The sequence below is a fragment of the Rhyacophila brunnea genome, unplaced genomic scaffold (genome assembly GCF_057557595.1).
Source record: "Rhyacophila brunnea isolate RB1 unplaced genomic scaffold, BYU_Rbru_1.0 scaffold_16, whole genome shotgun sequence".
In the NCBI taxonomy this organism is placed as follows: domain Eukaryota; kingdom Metazoa; phylum Arthropoda; class Insecta; order Trichoptera; family Rhyacophilidae; genus Rhyacophila; species Rhyacophila brunnea.
The window spans coordinates 10,196,163-10,214,545 of NW_028232816.1; the positions used below are offsets into that span (position 1 = coordinate 10,196,163).

Genomic DNA, 18,383 nt, shown 5'->3' on the forward strand with positions numbered 1-18,383 from the left:
CAAAGACGTCACGGAATAAAGTTAGAAAATGTGTACGGATGTGTTCGGATAATGAACGCTTTCCATGGCCCTAATTCAAAAAGTTTGTGTTCCGTAATACATTATGTAGTTATAAGATTTCTAATCCTAAGTTTCCATTGCCACGTATTCTCACTAACCTAGATCATCTCCGATATGGACTATTTACGTCTGAATAAAATATCTAAAACTGACCTCCCACCAGTGGCGAAGGGTGACTTTTGGAAAGAGGTAGGCTGTGGAGATCTGATAAAAAGAACACACTTGTCAGGTATATCTACCTACGAGAAATATGAAGATAATACGATATTACTACTAATGAATAGGTACACACTAATGACGACACACTAAATTAATGAAACTTCAAAAACTCACTGACGACATAAAAATTAAACGATCAGTTTAAATGAAGTAGGTACGAATTTTTTCAAATCATATCCCATTATACCTACCTACACATCAAAAATCATTAGATAAAAGTTCTTTTTATTTTAAAAAACAGTATATAATATGTATTAAATTTCGATTAAACACCATAGAAATATTTTTTTTTAAATTATCTAATTAATTATTTAGTTTTAGGCTCTGCGATCGGAACTTACCTTAGTTCATACAATTCGATATACTGGGTAAAGTGCATATGAAAAAAATTGAGAATTATTTGAAACATAATCCGACCTTTATTTACGTCAAGGCAGATGGCGCACTGTAGTATATTTTTAAAACCTTTGCAGATTGTTTTGTAATTATCTGTGTAATACATTCCTACACATACGGCATCTCTCATTGGCAAAATAAATTATTTTATAGAATAATGTATAATCAAGTGATTATATAAATAAATCAATATGCAATTAAAAAATATTTTTCTTATAAAGGTAGGCTTCAAATAATCACCTAGTATGGAGTCTTCGCCACTGCTTCCCACTATCCTCGAAGTGTGAAATGTTTAACCAGTGTGTTCTATCTGATAATACTCCGTTTACACGTGCATGGATTTACTGCTGACAGCAGTGGCGAAGGGTGGAGGTAGGCTGTTCCGCGTATCCGCCATAAATGGTGCACATTAAACTTTGTTAGTCATGGGTAAAATTTTGTTTTCATTGAAATAAGACTACAATTTACAGATAGTGTTGGGTAATTTTTAAAGTTCAATTAAACCATGGGAAAACCTAGCCATAATAGGTAATATGTAGTCAAAAAATACTCGTCTATCTATAAAATACACACTATTGCTGCCAGTAAATCTATACACGTGTACAGGTGCTACAATGCTCTGCGAGTCATTTATTTTCTGGCGCTTTGTGATTTTACCAAGGCATCATTTGGTCTCCTCGGTGGAATTTTAAACCAGCGATAGCATAGTTATTATAATTAGTTTGCATGAGTCATATACGGATCGATAGCCTGAAGGATAAGAGCACTCACACGACAGTGAAAGATGTGAGTATGAATCGAATTCGGTCCAACATTTTGTATTGTTTTTTGCGGGTTCTCTACATTATATATTTTCAAGTACCTACCTTAATCTACCCTACCTCTCGTATAGCGAGAATATTAGATAAGTAGATGTAGGTATACATCTTTATTTGTCAAGGTAAACGTTAAATAATCGTCTAATGTCGCGTTTTCGCAACTGGTTTCACGGGTAAACTATTGCTTTGTGTTAATAAATTATATATACAAACATGTTACCTGCCAATTTATCTCAGTCACATACGTTTATTTGTATGGCAGTAAAAACGTTCTCTGGGTGGATAAGTACCAACGGCATCTGACAAAACAACCAAAGATACAAAAGCAAGGCAATTCAGAAAGGCGAGATCGAGTCGGCCGAATAAAAAAGGCTTGAATTATAGGGTCAGGCCGCTTTAGGCAGAGCTAATGCTCGCGAGGCTGCGAGGAAAAGGGCGGAAAAGGTAAGGGAGGGTTTTCTTTTTATAGGGACCGAATTCTGCGACCGATAAGCACCTAACCGGCTGAACGGAGAAAAGAAACGCAACCCTAAACCCGACCAGAGGAAGAAGCTGTTTTTAGGCAACAAGAAAGACATATTAATAATGATATTCAAGGAGGCTGTTGCGAATTGAAAATGGCGGCCAGGAAATATACCTGCATACCAGTGGCGTGCGGTAAAGATTTGATAATGGGTATCCTGTCCCACAAATCCACATTAACCCATTTACTACATATTATTATCGACACTAAATAAATCAAATTCATGTCAAAATAAAACACTTAAAAATACGGTCATAAACTTCCGGAATACAAGGGGACAGAAGACAATATAATTATATACCTAAGTAAATTGGAAATACAATCATATGAATGAATGATTCAAAAGCAGGTTGGCACGTATGTTGTCATAAGCTTTGATTGATTCGTATAAAATTTCAGATTGATGTTCTTATTGAATCTAATACAACTGGATGTTTAATGTTTGCGAAGTAGCATCGCATTTAAATGGGTTTGTAACATATGCACCTACAATTTACTTCTCAATACTATAGGGCCGACAGCTCACGGTGAACTGTGGTACGGCAAACTGCGTACGTACAATTTGCTTGTAACCACTAGATTATAGTCCCTGTAAATTGCAGTGATGTGTGTGGTACTTGGTATCTGATTATTTTTCTAGTCCAAACGCGTGTTTATGTTCATTAAATTTATCGTAGAGTTCCACCAAGAATCGATTAGTAAAACTGTCAATCAATATCCGTTCGAAAGTTTTTAGTATTAGGCGCGCAGAAAAAGAAATCGATACACCGTGAAAAGAGTTCCAATACGATTGGACGTGAGCACAAGATTAACGATCGACGATATCCCACAACACGAGTAGCACCAATCAAAGAGGGGTGTAATAGTTGATTTTCTATTATTACAATGTCTCTCGCTTGAGGCAGTTTGCGAAAGCAATTATTATCTAGTAAGGGGACAATTAGAATCTTGGATACCAATTCGTAATATTGTGTTGTATATATAACTTGAATCCCTGAGATTAAATTTAGTTAGTAACAACCAGTGGCGAAGGGTGATTTTTGGAAAGAGGTAAGCTGTGGAGAAAGCACACTTGTGAGATATATTTACGGGAAATAAGAAGATAATCCGAGATTACTACTGATGATTACGTAGGTACACTAAATCGATGAAATTTCAAAAGCTCACTGATGGTATAAAATTAAGCAATCAGTTTGAGTTGTGTATTTTTCTGAGGTTAAATTTTCCTAAACATTTATAAACGCAAGATACGCTCAAAATATATTGTCATCTTTGAAAAAATCCGTTGTTGTGTATCTGTTCCATAACAATTTATAATTTAACCCGTAAAACAAGACATTTTAAAATACTTCTATATTTAAAACACAGACTTAGGTACAATATCAGATTTCAACTGACATAACTGACAGAATAAATTGTCTTAGAGCCGAGCCACACCGGGCGACTCTGGTCTCGAGGCGACTGGTCTCTTCGGGCGATTTACTCGGGCGACTTGCCGGCGACCTGGGGCCCGATTTCCTAACTATCGTCTCGTGTGGCACCAGACGATAGTTAGGAAATCGGGCTGCTGGGGCCCTATGTTAGAACTTGCGAGTGCAAGCTTCCCGGTAGACATGACGTCATATGACATCATTGTGACGTACTACCGGAGTGATAATAGCATTCGAGAAAATCACGCTACTCAGACAGCGGCGCTATTCATTGTCACCATACACATATAGGTGTTTCATCGTAATAATTATCAACGGTGAGCACTGCGCGCGGGCGGCATGCCTCGAGCGTGGATTGGCTGACGTCACAATTACGTCATGTCGTCTGGTGCCACACGAGTCGATAGTTAGGAAATCGGGGCCCTCAGAGAGGCAGCCAATAATAATAATAATAATGAATGTACACGCAATTATGCAAAAAATGCGGCGTGGCTGCCGGCGACTGGTCGCCTAGTGTGGCAGCGCTCAATACATAGCTATATGTTTTCATACATCGCTACCAATCGCCCGACCAGAGAGACCAGAGAGACCGGGAGACCAGACCGAGCGCACGAACGAGATTTTACTGATCGCGCGACTTTATTGCTTGCGCGATTACTGGGCGACCAGGTGTGGCATGGTCCATATAACTGCATGCATCGGTCTGGTCTCGGCGACTGGTCTCGAGACCAGAGTCGCCCGGTGTGGCTTGGCACTAAGTTTATGAATGGAGTAAGTAACTGATAAATGAAAATCACGAGATAAATTATTTAATATTTTTAACAACAATCAATATTATGTGATTTGTTATTAATTATTTTGAATAAATGTGCACTTACGGTAATATGAAGGCGCTCCTTAAATAGCTTACAGATTTGTATGGGCGGCCCCAGACATATGAGAAAAAAAGTTTATTAATTAATTGTGGAGTTTTGTCGAATACATGTGTCGACACAATAATAAAACAAATGCTTCGCACAGCCATTACTCTCGAAGTAAAATAGCGGCTCAGGCGCCTTTTTACTATTAGTGCAAATGTGTGATGTGTGTTTATCGCACTTATCTGGTCGACCCGACACGCCGCTCCCCCGGACCTCGGGCGTCAGGCTAGAGCCCTGTCAGTCCCCCCTTGTAGGGGCCATGATGGCTGCTATAGACAATATTTTATCGCCGCTATGTTTGAATACGCTTATATATTTTTTTCTGTGGTACCAATTTAATTCGACCCCACTAAAATGTCGCAGTCACCATTAAATGTCGTAATAATAGAAGCCTCCCCTTGTTATAGTCCAAAATATTCTGATTTATATCTTTTAAATGTTTCTCAGTATTTGTGTCTCACAGTTGGACGTTGTTAAGTCAAAAGAAAGTCACTATAGGTATACTATTATGAGAATCAACGTAAATCTATTATTGATCTAAGAAAATTTCACCGCTTATTTTTATCCCGTGTATTTATTTCTAAATGGCCCAAAGTTTACATTTTAAATCCCGAACATGCGTACCGCATTCTGTAGCCTTATAAAATGGAAAAAAAGTATTCGGATCTAAATAATACGAGAGAAAAAAACCATGCTCCAACCCGGCCCGAATAACATAATGCTTATTTCTTTGGACACGCAGCTCGTCACGTATTTTTATTTATACTTCACTGAACATTCGGCGGTTGTTTTTTTGTACGATGGCTTGTTTCTTGTTGTGAAAAAGACAACGTAAAAGCAAATATCACATAAAGTGAACAAGAATTAGTTCGTATTAATAAAATTATTATCAGTTAGCATTCATTAAATAACGTGACTTCTTATGATATACTTCTGTGTTGACAGTGCTTATTTATCAAGGTACACCTATTGTTTATCTGTTTTTTGGTTTATAATTAAAAATTATAATCTAAATATTTACGTACTTGGAAATGTTTTTCAATCTAGTTAACTAAAATTAACATTAAACCAAATAATATAGTATCTACGTGTATGTGTAGTCCTGTAATCCATTCGTAACGGATGCATTTTTTTCGCTTTTGTTTTAATACAATCTAAAGTTGTCTTATCATCCGATGGTACTTGATGGAATTTGAGTTCAAATTCTAATAGATTTAAGCTTTGTACTATTCCATTTGAGTCGTTTTTGGCGACCCGAATTTCGCCTTTCGGGATCTTCAGGCACTGTGATTTCCAATACGTTACCATTCTTCCTAGAATAGACGATTTTACACCTTGAGTGTAGTATTTTTATTGTTTATAAGCACCGATGATCTATTATTAGACTTTGACGATTATTATAATATACTTATCGAGTGTATTATTATTATTGGGTTTTTTACAAACACTTAATAATTTGTTTGTTATTTTTTATTGTGACCCTTGACTTAGTTGGTAGGTAATGGAGTTTTTACCTACTTTATTGTATTGATTGGTTATATAAGCTATAGTTAACCCACGGTGGCCGCGCGGCTTAAGCGTTGGACTATAAAGCCGTGGATCCCAGTTCGAATTCTGGGTCTGGCAAGTACACATAATGTTTTTCAATTTGTGTGTGTCAGGGTATGGACATAATAAGTTGAGCAAGTGGCTGACATCCATTTCTCGTAAAAACAAAATCGGTCAATACAAACATCCACTCTGTGGAGGCCCATATGATCTTATCAGGATCGGACATGGTCGAAAAAAAAAGTTAATAGTATTCGTGGTCAGTGTTTATTTGCCTTTTGGTGAGTGGACACAGTGCCTGAAAGTGAAGATGCCGAAAGACGAAATCCGGGTCGCCAAAACGACTCAAATGGAATAGTGCAAAGCTTAAATCCATTGGAATTTAATAAATATACGTTTGAATTTATGTAATGTTATAAATATTGTCAATGATGGTTGTTTGATGAGAGTAGAAAAAGAGTTACGTAAATGTGGGAAAGGAATAGTGTTGTTGGTAACATTTCAAGTTATAATAATTGAGTAGGGAGGAGTTAGGATTTTAAATGTTGGCAATTAGTGTGTTTGTCTGTTAATATTTTTATTTGTTTTTAGAGATTGTTAACTATGTTTCAAGTTAACTATTTTTCCACAAATTAGTTGACATAAAATTACCAAACTGGAAACGCAACCCTTTAATTCAAATTGGCCATTATCCCTGATTGTCGCCAGTAGAGAATATTTCGCTAAACAATTTTTAAATTTCTTCTTCTTTCACCCTGTCACAACCCAGCGTTGGGGCATAGGGCAAGCACAAGTTCATGCACTTCCCTTGATCCATCGCCAACTCTTGCTCCTCCCGCCATTCCACACCTGCAGCGCGTATATCGCTTTTGTAGCACCTCTGCAGGGTGAGGGAGGGCCGGCCACGACGACGGGTCTCTTGAGGCTGTGCAACAAGGGTACGAAGTGTCGCACTCTTTGGCGGCATCTGGAACACATGTCCCAGCCACGTAAAACGTCTTTGCGTGATTATGTCAATCACCGAAGGCTGCTGTGTCTGCTCACAAGATTATTTATTTATTTACATTTACAGCCATGTCATCAGTAGGTGGTTAATTATTAGCCAACTGTTCAGGTAATGAATGGATGTTGCCATATTTGTTTCGCCGTGATATTGCGCCGCGTTATCTAATTTAATTAGTCAGGTAAATAATTGAACACGGGTTGGGGGGGGGGGGGGGGGTTATCTGGCATTGGAATAGCAAATTACCGCGGGATTTGGCGAAGATTAGTGTGTTCGCAAATTCTGTGTTCGTTCGCGGAGCGGGGCGCCGAACAAAGGGGCGCAATTAAGCCGTAAAGCCTCCGTCCATTGATCGTGCAAAGCAAAAACAAGCCACCGAAATACTCGCCCGACGTCTAGGTATACCTACGTCTCAGTGGCGTTTCAGTTCAGTGTTCGTACCGTCATTAACGTATCATTGATAAACATACATAATTTTGAAAACCATACTTAATTGCGACAAATTTTAACTAATGGCTTTTAATAATCACCGATGCGCTATCCAAATTGAGCTACTATTTACTAACTAATCTAATTAGGTACTAACCTTTAGCATGGTGGTCTGTGTGCGTGGGCGCGATAGGAATCCGAGAGATGCAGGTTCGATTTCTGCGGGGTGTCTTACTTTTTTCAAAGGATTTTTTTCTACTGGTTATAATAGTATGTTCAATGATTAGAATGTTACATTCTTAAATCTTGTGAATTATTCGTTAAATAAAAAAAATGGTTAATTAAAAAATATCATTGATAGTTTAATCACACATATGGACGAAGTGTGCGAAAAATAAAATCTCTACAAACTTATTGTCTACCAAGTTATTAGTCTGCCAGATTCAATCCTTATTTTTTGTTCTTTCGTAATAGTAATGTCGATAAATATGGATGAAAGTGATTGAAAAAGATTAATTTCCAAATTGTATTAATTTGCATTCGTAATTTTTTGTCATTTCATACCTATATAAATGTTATACGATATTTTTAAAGAAAATTATTATAAATAGAAATACATAGGTTGTATTGTGTGTATTTCAGACTCAACCTAAATTGCAATAAATACCATATTATTGTGTTACTTATGGTACGGAATGGTGTACTACCCATCTTGTTCATATTTCAGTGGATCACACTGTTAGAAAAGGTTAATTTTTACATTTACGTATGACAGCGCAGAATTTTAATATATTTTTTAGGTGTTTATGGCTATATATTAGTTGCGAAAAGATTTAATTGAAGCAATCATTATGATGTATTAGTAGGCCTGCCTAACCATTTTTTGTGTTATATCATATCTATGCCAAACGTATTTGTTTATCGTCACTTTCGTGTTGGAATAACTATTGGTTATAATGATTTATTTTTCGAATGCAAACAGTTTTTAAGAAATATTTTATACTTTTTATTTGCATAACATTTTCGACCAAACTGGTACAAAATAATTACAAGATAAAAATAACTTTTTAAATACTATGTTTTTAAATTTTCTGTTGAATCATATAAACTTGACAATTCTATGTATTAATAATTTAGGAAAAATAAGGCAATTGTCAACAAATATTTTTTTTGCTATTTCGCAACAAACAAATATAGAATACTGAAATGTCATTTTGATTTCTATAGTAACGCACGTATATAATATATTAATAATTTAGTTGGTAAGACCACCCCGTTAACAACTAATACCTAATAGTGGATTGGATTACGGATTTCTTCCGAAATAACTTTTCATACAAAACAGAATTAACTGAACATGAATGCAATTCTACTTAAAGGTGGCTAAAAGTATTAAAAGAATGCATTGGCATCGTGTTCTGATATATTTATTCTAATAGTTGCAAATGACAAGCTAGTCGGGAAGTTAGTTAAAAATCGATTGCAAGATTTTTACTGGATAAACAACCACCGGACAAACAAGAATACGAGCTAAGAAAAACGTGGTAAAATGGTACAAGTTGTTTAAAATTATTAAGTAGGCATTCGTTTTAAATATATTGGCATAGCGGAGATATTAAGTAATTTATGCAAGAGTCCTGTACATGCAGCTTAGTGGAAACAGCCATTGACTAGCAAGCGAAATACATACCTACGTGTTTTCGAATCCCACTCAGTCCAACATTTTTTGTTTCTACATTTCTAAGTTATGTATTTTCAGTGACTAACTCTACATTCTCAAATCTAGTGTAGTGTTAAAGTACATTAAAATTGTTATATCCTTAAAATGACAACTGGGACTGCCTCCTCTCTCTTAATTTTAGTGCAAAGTAACAGGGATTTATTTTTATAAAAAAAAAACTGAAACGTACCTGTGTCTTCCGCACTGATACGGTTGTGAGTTTGGGAACCATCCTCTGAGATCTAAATAAAGCCCTCGTCCATTGATCGTAAGAAACATAAAGTAGACAGAGGAAAGAAAGCCCGAGTACAAATCCTCCCACCGGTTTTATAATCGACGGAACAAATTGAATAAGTTTTTTTACGAGGCCGCGGCATTAATTAAAAACAGTGGCGGTGCGTCTGCCTTCTTGCTTCTTCCAGGAGGCCACAATGAAAAGAGGACTTATTTTGGTGATTCTCTTATGTCCGTATTAGATGGGAAGATCAGTAGGTACCTAATTGATCATTTTAGATTTCTTAAAATATGTGAGTTTAGTGGCCGGTTATAATAATAGACGTCGATAAATTGTACAATGCTTACTTGCACGAACATCGAGTAGACTGCTTCACTAGCCAGCCCAAGCCATTGGATACAGACGTCTTTCAAAATTCCCTTTCATATTATTTCGTTCTTTCAAATGTTCAATTTTTTTCAACGCATACAATATTTAGGTGTATAACAACATGTGATGTCTCTCGCTTAATCTCACACTTACAATCATCACACAAGCAAATGGCAACACAAACATAGACCCCTCCAAACTAACCCTCCCCGCACCACACTTGGTCTTAATCGAGCTTATCACGAGGCTCTACGTTTGTTGTGAAGCATCGGCAGTTTTTTACGCCTGGGAATGTCTCAGGAGCAGTTGCCCAAGACCGAGATCGCCACGCTCTCATGTGAGCTTTGACTGAGTTTTCTGAAAGATGTAATTTAATAAAAATTGCTATGGGAGAGAAAGGCACGGAGACTTAACAGAAATAAATGAATGGCAGTGAGCATCAATCGTATATCGCTATTATTGAAAGTGTCCACTAACTAACCCAGGGGTAGTCAACCTGGTCCCAACCAACTTTCATGGTGGGCGGTAGGGGTTTTAAAAACATTTTCATTATGTTTTCATAAAATTCCCCGTGACAATTTAAATTTCAGAAAATACACTATTTGTATCGCCCTCGCATAAGTTTGAAAGAATGATGCTTTTTATTTTGCAGATATTTTCAAGATTTAATGATGTCAATGGCTAATTATGGCAAATATAATAAAGAAATGACTAGCACTATTTTAATACCTACTGATCAACGTATTAATACTTTTAGATTTGCTGATCCTGATTAGGTACCTATACTCTATAAATATTGAGGCCTTGTGATGTCACATGTCTTTAATATACATAATTTTGAAAAACACTTTCTGAGAAAATATATTATAACCAATAGAAAATTTTTTTTGAAAAGAGTAAGCCACCCCGGCAGGGAATCGAACCCTGTATCTTCTGGGTTTACGCCTCGTCCGTCACATTTACCTCTATGCTACGAGGCGACGTACTAATTGCGACACATTTGAACATGTCTTTAAGGTTATCGCCTTGTCGTCCGATATTGCGTCGTCGCTTCTAATGCTGCTTTTGCGTTAACTTCAACCACCGCCCTGTTTATGTTTCCCCTGCATTATATTCAGACGGGCGCATTTATATTCAGTGCGCAACAAAGAGTCACCCCGCCCCGCCGCTTGGCGATACCTGGCCAGGTACTTATTTGCGAGGGCGGCGGCCGCCCAAGTGCGGTGCGACAGGCGTTTTAGGCATGCAAAATACATGGGCGGCAATACGATGCTATCGTGACGTAAACGCCTCACGGCGATTATGTTGTCCTGGTATTTTGCCCGACTATATTATTTTCTCGTTGTGTTTTCCCTCTTCTATAGCACTGACATCTCCCGAAGTCATGATTTGCGATTAGATTTTCAGAGCAGGTATAAGTACCTAGCTAAATTAGGACCACCATGAACTGATGCTTTTATGCTATTCTGTGTCAATCAAAATAATCACCCCCTCGTACTCCAAAGGACTGGCTTTTCATTCGATTCCCGGTGAAGATATAGGTAATACATCTTTGTGATTTTCTCAAGCCTGGCTATTTATATGATAATTTCACTGCTAATACTACTACTGTAATTGGGGCACGAGGCCTGCTGTAGAAGGAAATAAATAATTTTTAAGTTACGAGTTTTCAAAGTACCTATAACTTTGTTTGTCCACCACCCACGGTAGTATAAAAGCGTATCTATAAAGGAATGTGTGTCTAAAATACGTCACAAAATATTATGATATACGAGAAGGTTGCTCTATGTTGGGACAAACGAACTGAAACTGAAGAAAATAGAAAACCGATTTTAAATATAGAACATTAGAATAGATTGAATTGAATTTTCCTGTCAGAACTATTACTTGATAATAACACAAACCCCAATATTTTTCTTAGTTTGAAAATATATAAACGTACCTATCTATAGTTTTGTTGAAATTAATAGCTTTTATTGGTACTTTAACCCAACTATACTTTCTTAGTATTTTAATACGTTGATTTGCACTTTCAAATTATGTGGAATAAGTATCTAAGTACTTAATATTGCTAACTAACATCATTGATGTGAAAAAATATTTAAGTAGTAGCTATATTGATTAATTCAAATAGAACTTGATGTGTGTAGTACTTATTCCACATATTTAAACTATGATCAAGACCGGTTTCATGCTCTTCGAATTATAATTAAACTATGCAGAATTAGTGCTTCATATTGTGTTTTATTTTAATTAATACAATGTCTTTCTGTCGAGAATTAACGGTAAATAATGATTACTAATAGAGTTTTATTTCTGCCGCGATTATAGGCATTATGAAAGAAAATATCTGTAAACTTTATATTTTACTGAATATTATTAAATATTTAATTTCAATTATTTATTATTTGTGTATTTATAAATGTATGCTAGATATTTTTTTGTAACACGACAAAATATGCATAAACCTACTTACGCTTAAATTCTAATGAATTTAAAGTTTCTACTACCTATTCCATTTGAGTCGTATTTTTTCGACTCGGGTTTCGCCTTTCGGCATCTTCAGGCACTATGTACACTCACTAAAAGGCAAATAAACACTGACATCGAATACAATTAAACTGTAACTTAAACAACAAATTAATACAGTAAAGTAGGTAAAAACTTTATCACCTACCTATTAAGTCAAGGATTACAATAAAAAATAACTAACACGTTATAAATAGGTACTCTTCTGCAACATCTTCTTGGCTACGCTTCTAGGTGCTGTTGTCTTCTAAAGGGGAGGAGCTTGTTAGTTTATAATGGAAGTGCGGTTAAAAATGGGCGGAGCATGTTAGTTCACAGTTTTAACACGTAGCCAAGAAGATGTTGCTGATGAGTTGTTGAAGTGTTTGTAAAAAACCCCTACCTCATACACTCGATAAGCTTGTATCAATCGTCAAAACCTAATAATCGATCATTAGTAATTATAAACAATAAAAATACTACACTCAAGAGGTGTAAAATCTTCCATTCTGGGAAAAATGGTAACTTATTGGGAATTAATGGAATTAACTAATGAGATATAATATCTATGATATCAGTCTTTAATAGTTATTAGTTATTAAGCAATTAATATTCAATTATAAAAAAATTAAACCCTGCGACGGCTAAAATTATTAAACATGGAACATGCTTTTTCTACTGATTCTCTGAATGCTGGTTGTCAAAATTCGAAAGAAAATAAAATTAATTGCGGGGCGCGGGTTTACCGTCATTCCCGAAGCGCCGTTCGCGGCCGCGCTACTTGTGTGACTTTATTTTTCGTTACGCCTGTGCGATTTTTCGTAAAGGCAAAAGCATGTATCCATGCTAAAAAGTAGGTATCATGTAAGAATATTAATTCCGAATTCCATCAAGTACGTTCGGTCGATAGTATCTATTAATAAATTCTACGTTTGTTTATACAAAAATGAATACCTAATGTAAGTCAAATAACTCACATATAAACTAATATTATGTAAAATGTTCTCATGTGAAAGTTTCAAGCATATAACTCAAGCATATAATTATAAATAACAGCTTAATTTAATGATTCGTTGATTTATAATTAAAATTAAATTATAATTTTCTACCAGGTTAACATAAAAAAAAATCGAAGCACTGCATAGAAATTTAATGAAAAGATATCGTGGAAGCTTTTTACCTCTTGCGTAATCTCGTCATAAAAAAGGCGGCTTACATTTTTGTTCGATGTTATTTTTTTTCTTCGTTTTTCATTTCGCCGTGATTATTTGAACTCTGATTGCAAAGATGTAATCTTTTTTTTTATTAAAGCAGTCTTTACTCTTAATAGGATTAATAAATAATCTTTTGATGAAATATTTTTTTTAAAAATCCATTCATATTAAAGCTTTTATTGACATTAAACATCAACCAGTGTCGAAAGGTGGAGGTAGGCTGTTAAGATCCGAAATTAATACCTTCACTGCTGAGCTGATAATATTTTTTTATTAACACATTTAAATAACACGGTAATTACATCGATTGGCCAGGTAAATCAATCGCGCCAGTCGCGGGCTTAGCACCCAATGAGTTAATAAATAGTGCACACTGAAATTTATCAGCCAAACGTATTTGTTTTCATTGAACTAAATCAAACAATATGGGTTGTTCACAATAATTATGGATCAAGTCCAATTTTCATAAAATTCGATTTTTTTGTTTCAATTGGCTAGATAAAACAGATGTCTATATTGTGTGTTAATACTTTCACAATCGTAGCTTTACAATTTTTCGCATAAATGGCAATGTATTGATAAGACATCAAATTGAATGTAAATCATGTCCATTTTGACAGTTCCTTCAGCAGTATAAAGAGGTATTTGCTAACATTGATAAAGCTTGAAAATACTTTATGTTTCGACTATTTATTTAAATTGATCCATGTGCTATCAAAATATGGTAAATATACAGTGAAAACATTCCTGAATTTTACAAAAGGAGTGTTAACTTTAGGTCCAAATATCTCAGGATACATTTTGATGGACTTGATCCATAATTATTGTGAACCACCCATATGGCGTTTGATAGTTTTTTAAATTAAATTAAACCCTGTGAAAACCAAACCATAATAGATAATTAATAGTCAATAAATACTCGTATATCTATAAAATATCTAAAATTTTGCAATTAAATCATACATAATGTTGGATACATTATAGATAGAATAATATTTTTGATCTATTATAGTTTGGTTAGGCAGGACTTTGAAAGAATGAATTTAAAAAAATGAACCAACAATATGTCTAATATGTATTCTTAATCCAACGAAAACAAATAAGTATGAATGAAAAAATGTGCACAATTATGTCGTCTCGCCCAAAATATACCAAAACTATTATGGCTTGGTTAGGCAGGGTTAAATTGATTTTTAAAAACTAACCAACACCATCTGTAAATTGTAGCTTAGTGCAATAATAGGTAGGTAATAGAAGTGAAAAAATCACAGATATCCCAGGTTTTGATGAAATTACATATTTATAATATGGTATTGTGACCTCGTCGAGAATCGAACCTGGAGAACGTAGATATTGGACGAGGGCCTTTATCATAAACCATTTCGGTACCAAAATAAGTTTGCATCATACATCGTAGAATTGTATCAGGCTGCAATAAGTAGTAGTAGGTATAATAGAATGTGTTTTTTGTGTTCGAAAAACAACTTTTTGAAAAAAGCGGGAAAATGAATTGAAGCGTTTGCTTCTGAGTCGGCACATTATAATGCCGCGTATAAATGTCTATACATCGGCCATTGAATGCTCCCCTGAACAACCTCACATAATGTGCGGCTTTTATAATGCTCTGGCTTTATATTTTCGACGAGCAAAGCGTGTTGAAGGCAGTTTGTTAATGTGTTCTGCGGGCAGGCTTGAACAATATTGCGCGGCCGGGCGTCGTCTCTAATGCAGCGTTTATCAAAGTTTTCTGACGGCACCCCCTTGAACTAGAAGTGCCTGGTAATGAAACATTGAAAGCAAGAGGCACTAGCTGTTCACATAGGAGCCTACGTTAATTGGACTTTAATGTTGTTTGATAGTGAACACACGTTCAAGCGTTTTCACATGTTATCGGTTGTCCTTGTGTGAATTAATATATTCACCGTCCGAATAAAGCATAATAGTTGTAGTGCTCTAATGTCGCTCGAATTTTCATATAATATATTGTGAATTGCAGTAGCGAATGGTCGAGGTAGGCTGTTAAGATCCGCCATAAAAAGTGCACATGAAACTTTGTTAGTAATGTCTTTGTTTTTATTGAATTAAGACTACAATTTATAGATGGTATTGGTTAGTTTTTAAAAATCAAATAAAACTCGAGATCGGTTATCTGCTACTCCTTACCCGTTGGGTATTTCAGTTCCCTGATCGTGTCCCTTTTCTTTAATAACATGGAAATATTAAAAATCCATATTCACATTGCATTAACATGGCGATGAGTAGGTATCTATCGAATATAAAAGATCGCTTTCCGATTTTCGACTCCACTCTTAATTCCGATTCGTTGCCAAATATTTCTGCTAGTATTTAGATAACTACTTCGAGATACGCAAACCATTGTTTGTTCCTATTTTTTAATGTTCCGATACAGGTGCGTTATGCCCAACATAATGTCTCTCTATTTGTATTAGATATTCTTAGTATTTGGATCTCTTTTGAAATTAGGGTTTATATATTTCGTAACCAAACGTTAGTACTATACGAAGAACACATTGGTTTCACTTATCGATTATAAGTATATAAATATTTTAATTTTGGAGGTACCTCATCTGAAACGTTGACAAACCGGTGCTCTAACATCCCGGCGGTAGAGTTGTATGCTTATTCACATATCCTCAAAAGCGAAACACAACTTAGACACAAGTACGAGAAAATTACGTACCCACCTATTCATTTAATATTTTGTCGTGAGCGACAGACCTGGTTCAGCTTTTTAGCAGTCATTTCCAGCGGTCAAATTAATAAGAACCTGCTAGCTTTTTTCGAATGTGTGTTTTCGCGCTTTGCCATTTCGTGTTGCCCTGGTATTTTCCTCTCGGAACAATGTTATCTATACTTATGTATTACAAGCTTTTAAAAGCTCTAAGTCCATGGCTATTTCGGCATTCACACCATGATCAACTTTCAAGATTAATTAAAATAATATTTGGTGAATTTACTATCTCGAACATTGTATACTAATTTGCTAACTCGATTAATCTATATGGCGAACTGGTATGTGATAGTTTAGGAGACTATCGCGCTGGTAAATAACATATCTTTACAGAATAATTAATATATTAATTCAAGCATGTCCAACTTCAAGTACCTAGGCTGTGATCTACGATCCACTATCAAAATTAGCGTTGATCTATCACTCTCTCATTGTCATTCATCAATACTTACGTATTGGTTATTATATTTGGCGATACAAATTAATAGACAACAATTTTCTTTCACTATCACACTCATTTGTCAATTTGTTATGAAAATATATAAGTGTTGGTCGTCTTTTGGGCATTCACTGTCAAACTATTCTACTATGGAAAGAGCCTACTGGACAATTGCAACTATATCGCATCTTCTCTTTCTCTCAATCTCCGGCCGTCAAATTTTAATGATACGACAAGGTTGATTTCACGACTCATTTCGCGGTGCGAGCGATCAAAATCTATTTCACGATCGCCGTGTTGAACATGCCTGTACTAATCCATAGATCGTAAAGTATTAATCAAATAGGTATGTATGTATTGTATAAAAATATTGCTATACTTCCGAGAGAGAGGTTTAAAACACGTAATCCTATTTTTATGATAGGTAGATACAGGAATATAATATTATGTGATCAAATGCTTAAGATGACGCTAATATCTATCCTACAATGTTTATGGATTTAATACTTTCGACCGAAGGTACTTGATGGATTTTGAATTTAAATTCTAATGGATTCAAGTTCTGTACTATTCCATTTAAGTCGTTTTTTGCGACCCGGGTTTCGCCTTTCGGCATCTTCAGGCGTCGTGTACACTCACCAAAGGCAAACACACACTGACAACGAACACCCTTAACTCTACCTTATATAATAAATCAATACAATAAAGTAGGTGAAAACTCCATTACCTATCTATCATTGTATCTATCATATGGAGTTTTCACCTACTTTATTGTATTGATTTATTATATAAGGTAGAGTTAAGGGTGTTCGTTGTCAGTGTGTGTTTGCCTTTGGTGAGTGTACACGACGCCTGAAGATACCGAAAGGCGAAACCCGGGTCGCAAAAAACGACTTAAATGGAATAGTACAGAACTTGAATCCATTAGAGTTTATGGATTTGTGTAGGCATACGATAAGTACACCCCTAACATATTATCTAGGTACCTATTTTTTAATATTCGCCTTGTTTAGAGCACTACTTATCCCTTTATATAATATAATATAGATAGTCAGTCTGAAACACCCCTTACAATCTTAGCAATTACGACAATTCCCAATTTACTATTATAGTCGACTCGTTACATACGACACATTTAGCTGACATGTTAAATAATATGTATATTAGACAAGCTAAGATGTCGAAAGCTTATACCTTTATATATACAGGTATGTTAGACAAATTTCCTTATAGAAAGTTTGATTTACTTACCTCATCAGCACTACCGCAGAGGCGTAGGTAAAAGTAGATCCTCTTGGCTATGCAACATCCGCAAGTGGTTCAATTTTGATGTACCTGCTGCAGTTTGTTCACTAACCTTCAATATAACATTGCATCAATAACGAATAAGTTAAATATTTTATAACTCGTAATCACATAAGTCATAAACCATATGCTATTGCAGTTGTTATCAATTCTGGCTCTTACAATTGTAAGGAATAATTTCAATTGAAGACATCCATAATATGTTTAACTTTCAGAAGGTCATTGTTTTGTTAAGATCAAAAGGGACATTGTTTACCTGCCTGGAACAGGTAATTGGAAGGTTGCTTCTCATCTCATTCTTGACTGACAGTATATGATTTGAATACACCTGCAGTTAGCTTATTGATTGTACAGCGTTTCTATTACAAGAGTATATTAAAATAATGGAAATTGTAAGTTTTTGTTTAAATTTGCATTTGACATTAGTATTTTATATTCACAGAGGAATACTAAAGACGCTTTTCTGTAGTGACGAAACTTAATTAATAAAATTAA

The 18,383-nt window shown here is 35.3% G+C and overlaps 1 protein-coding gene across 1 annotated transcript in view; it reads left to right on the top strand.

The window, feature by feature from the left end:
- sbb (scribbler) overlaps positions 1–18,383 on the top strand; it is a 500,943-nt gene that overhangs the window by 407,932 nt on the left and 74,628 nt on the right. The window lies entirely within an intron of this gene.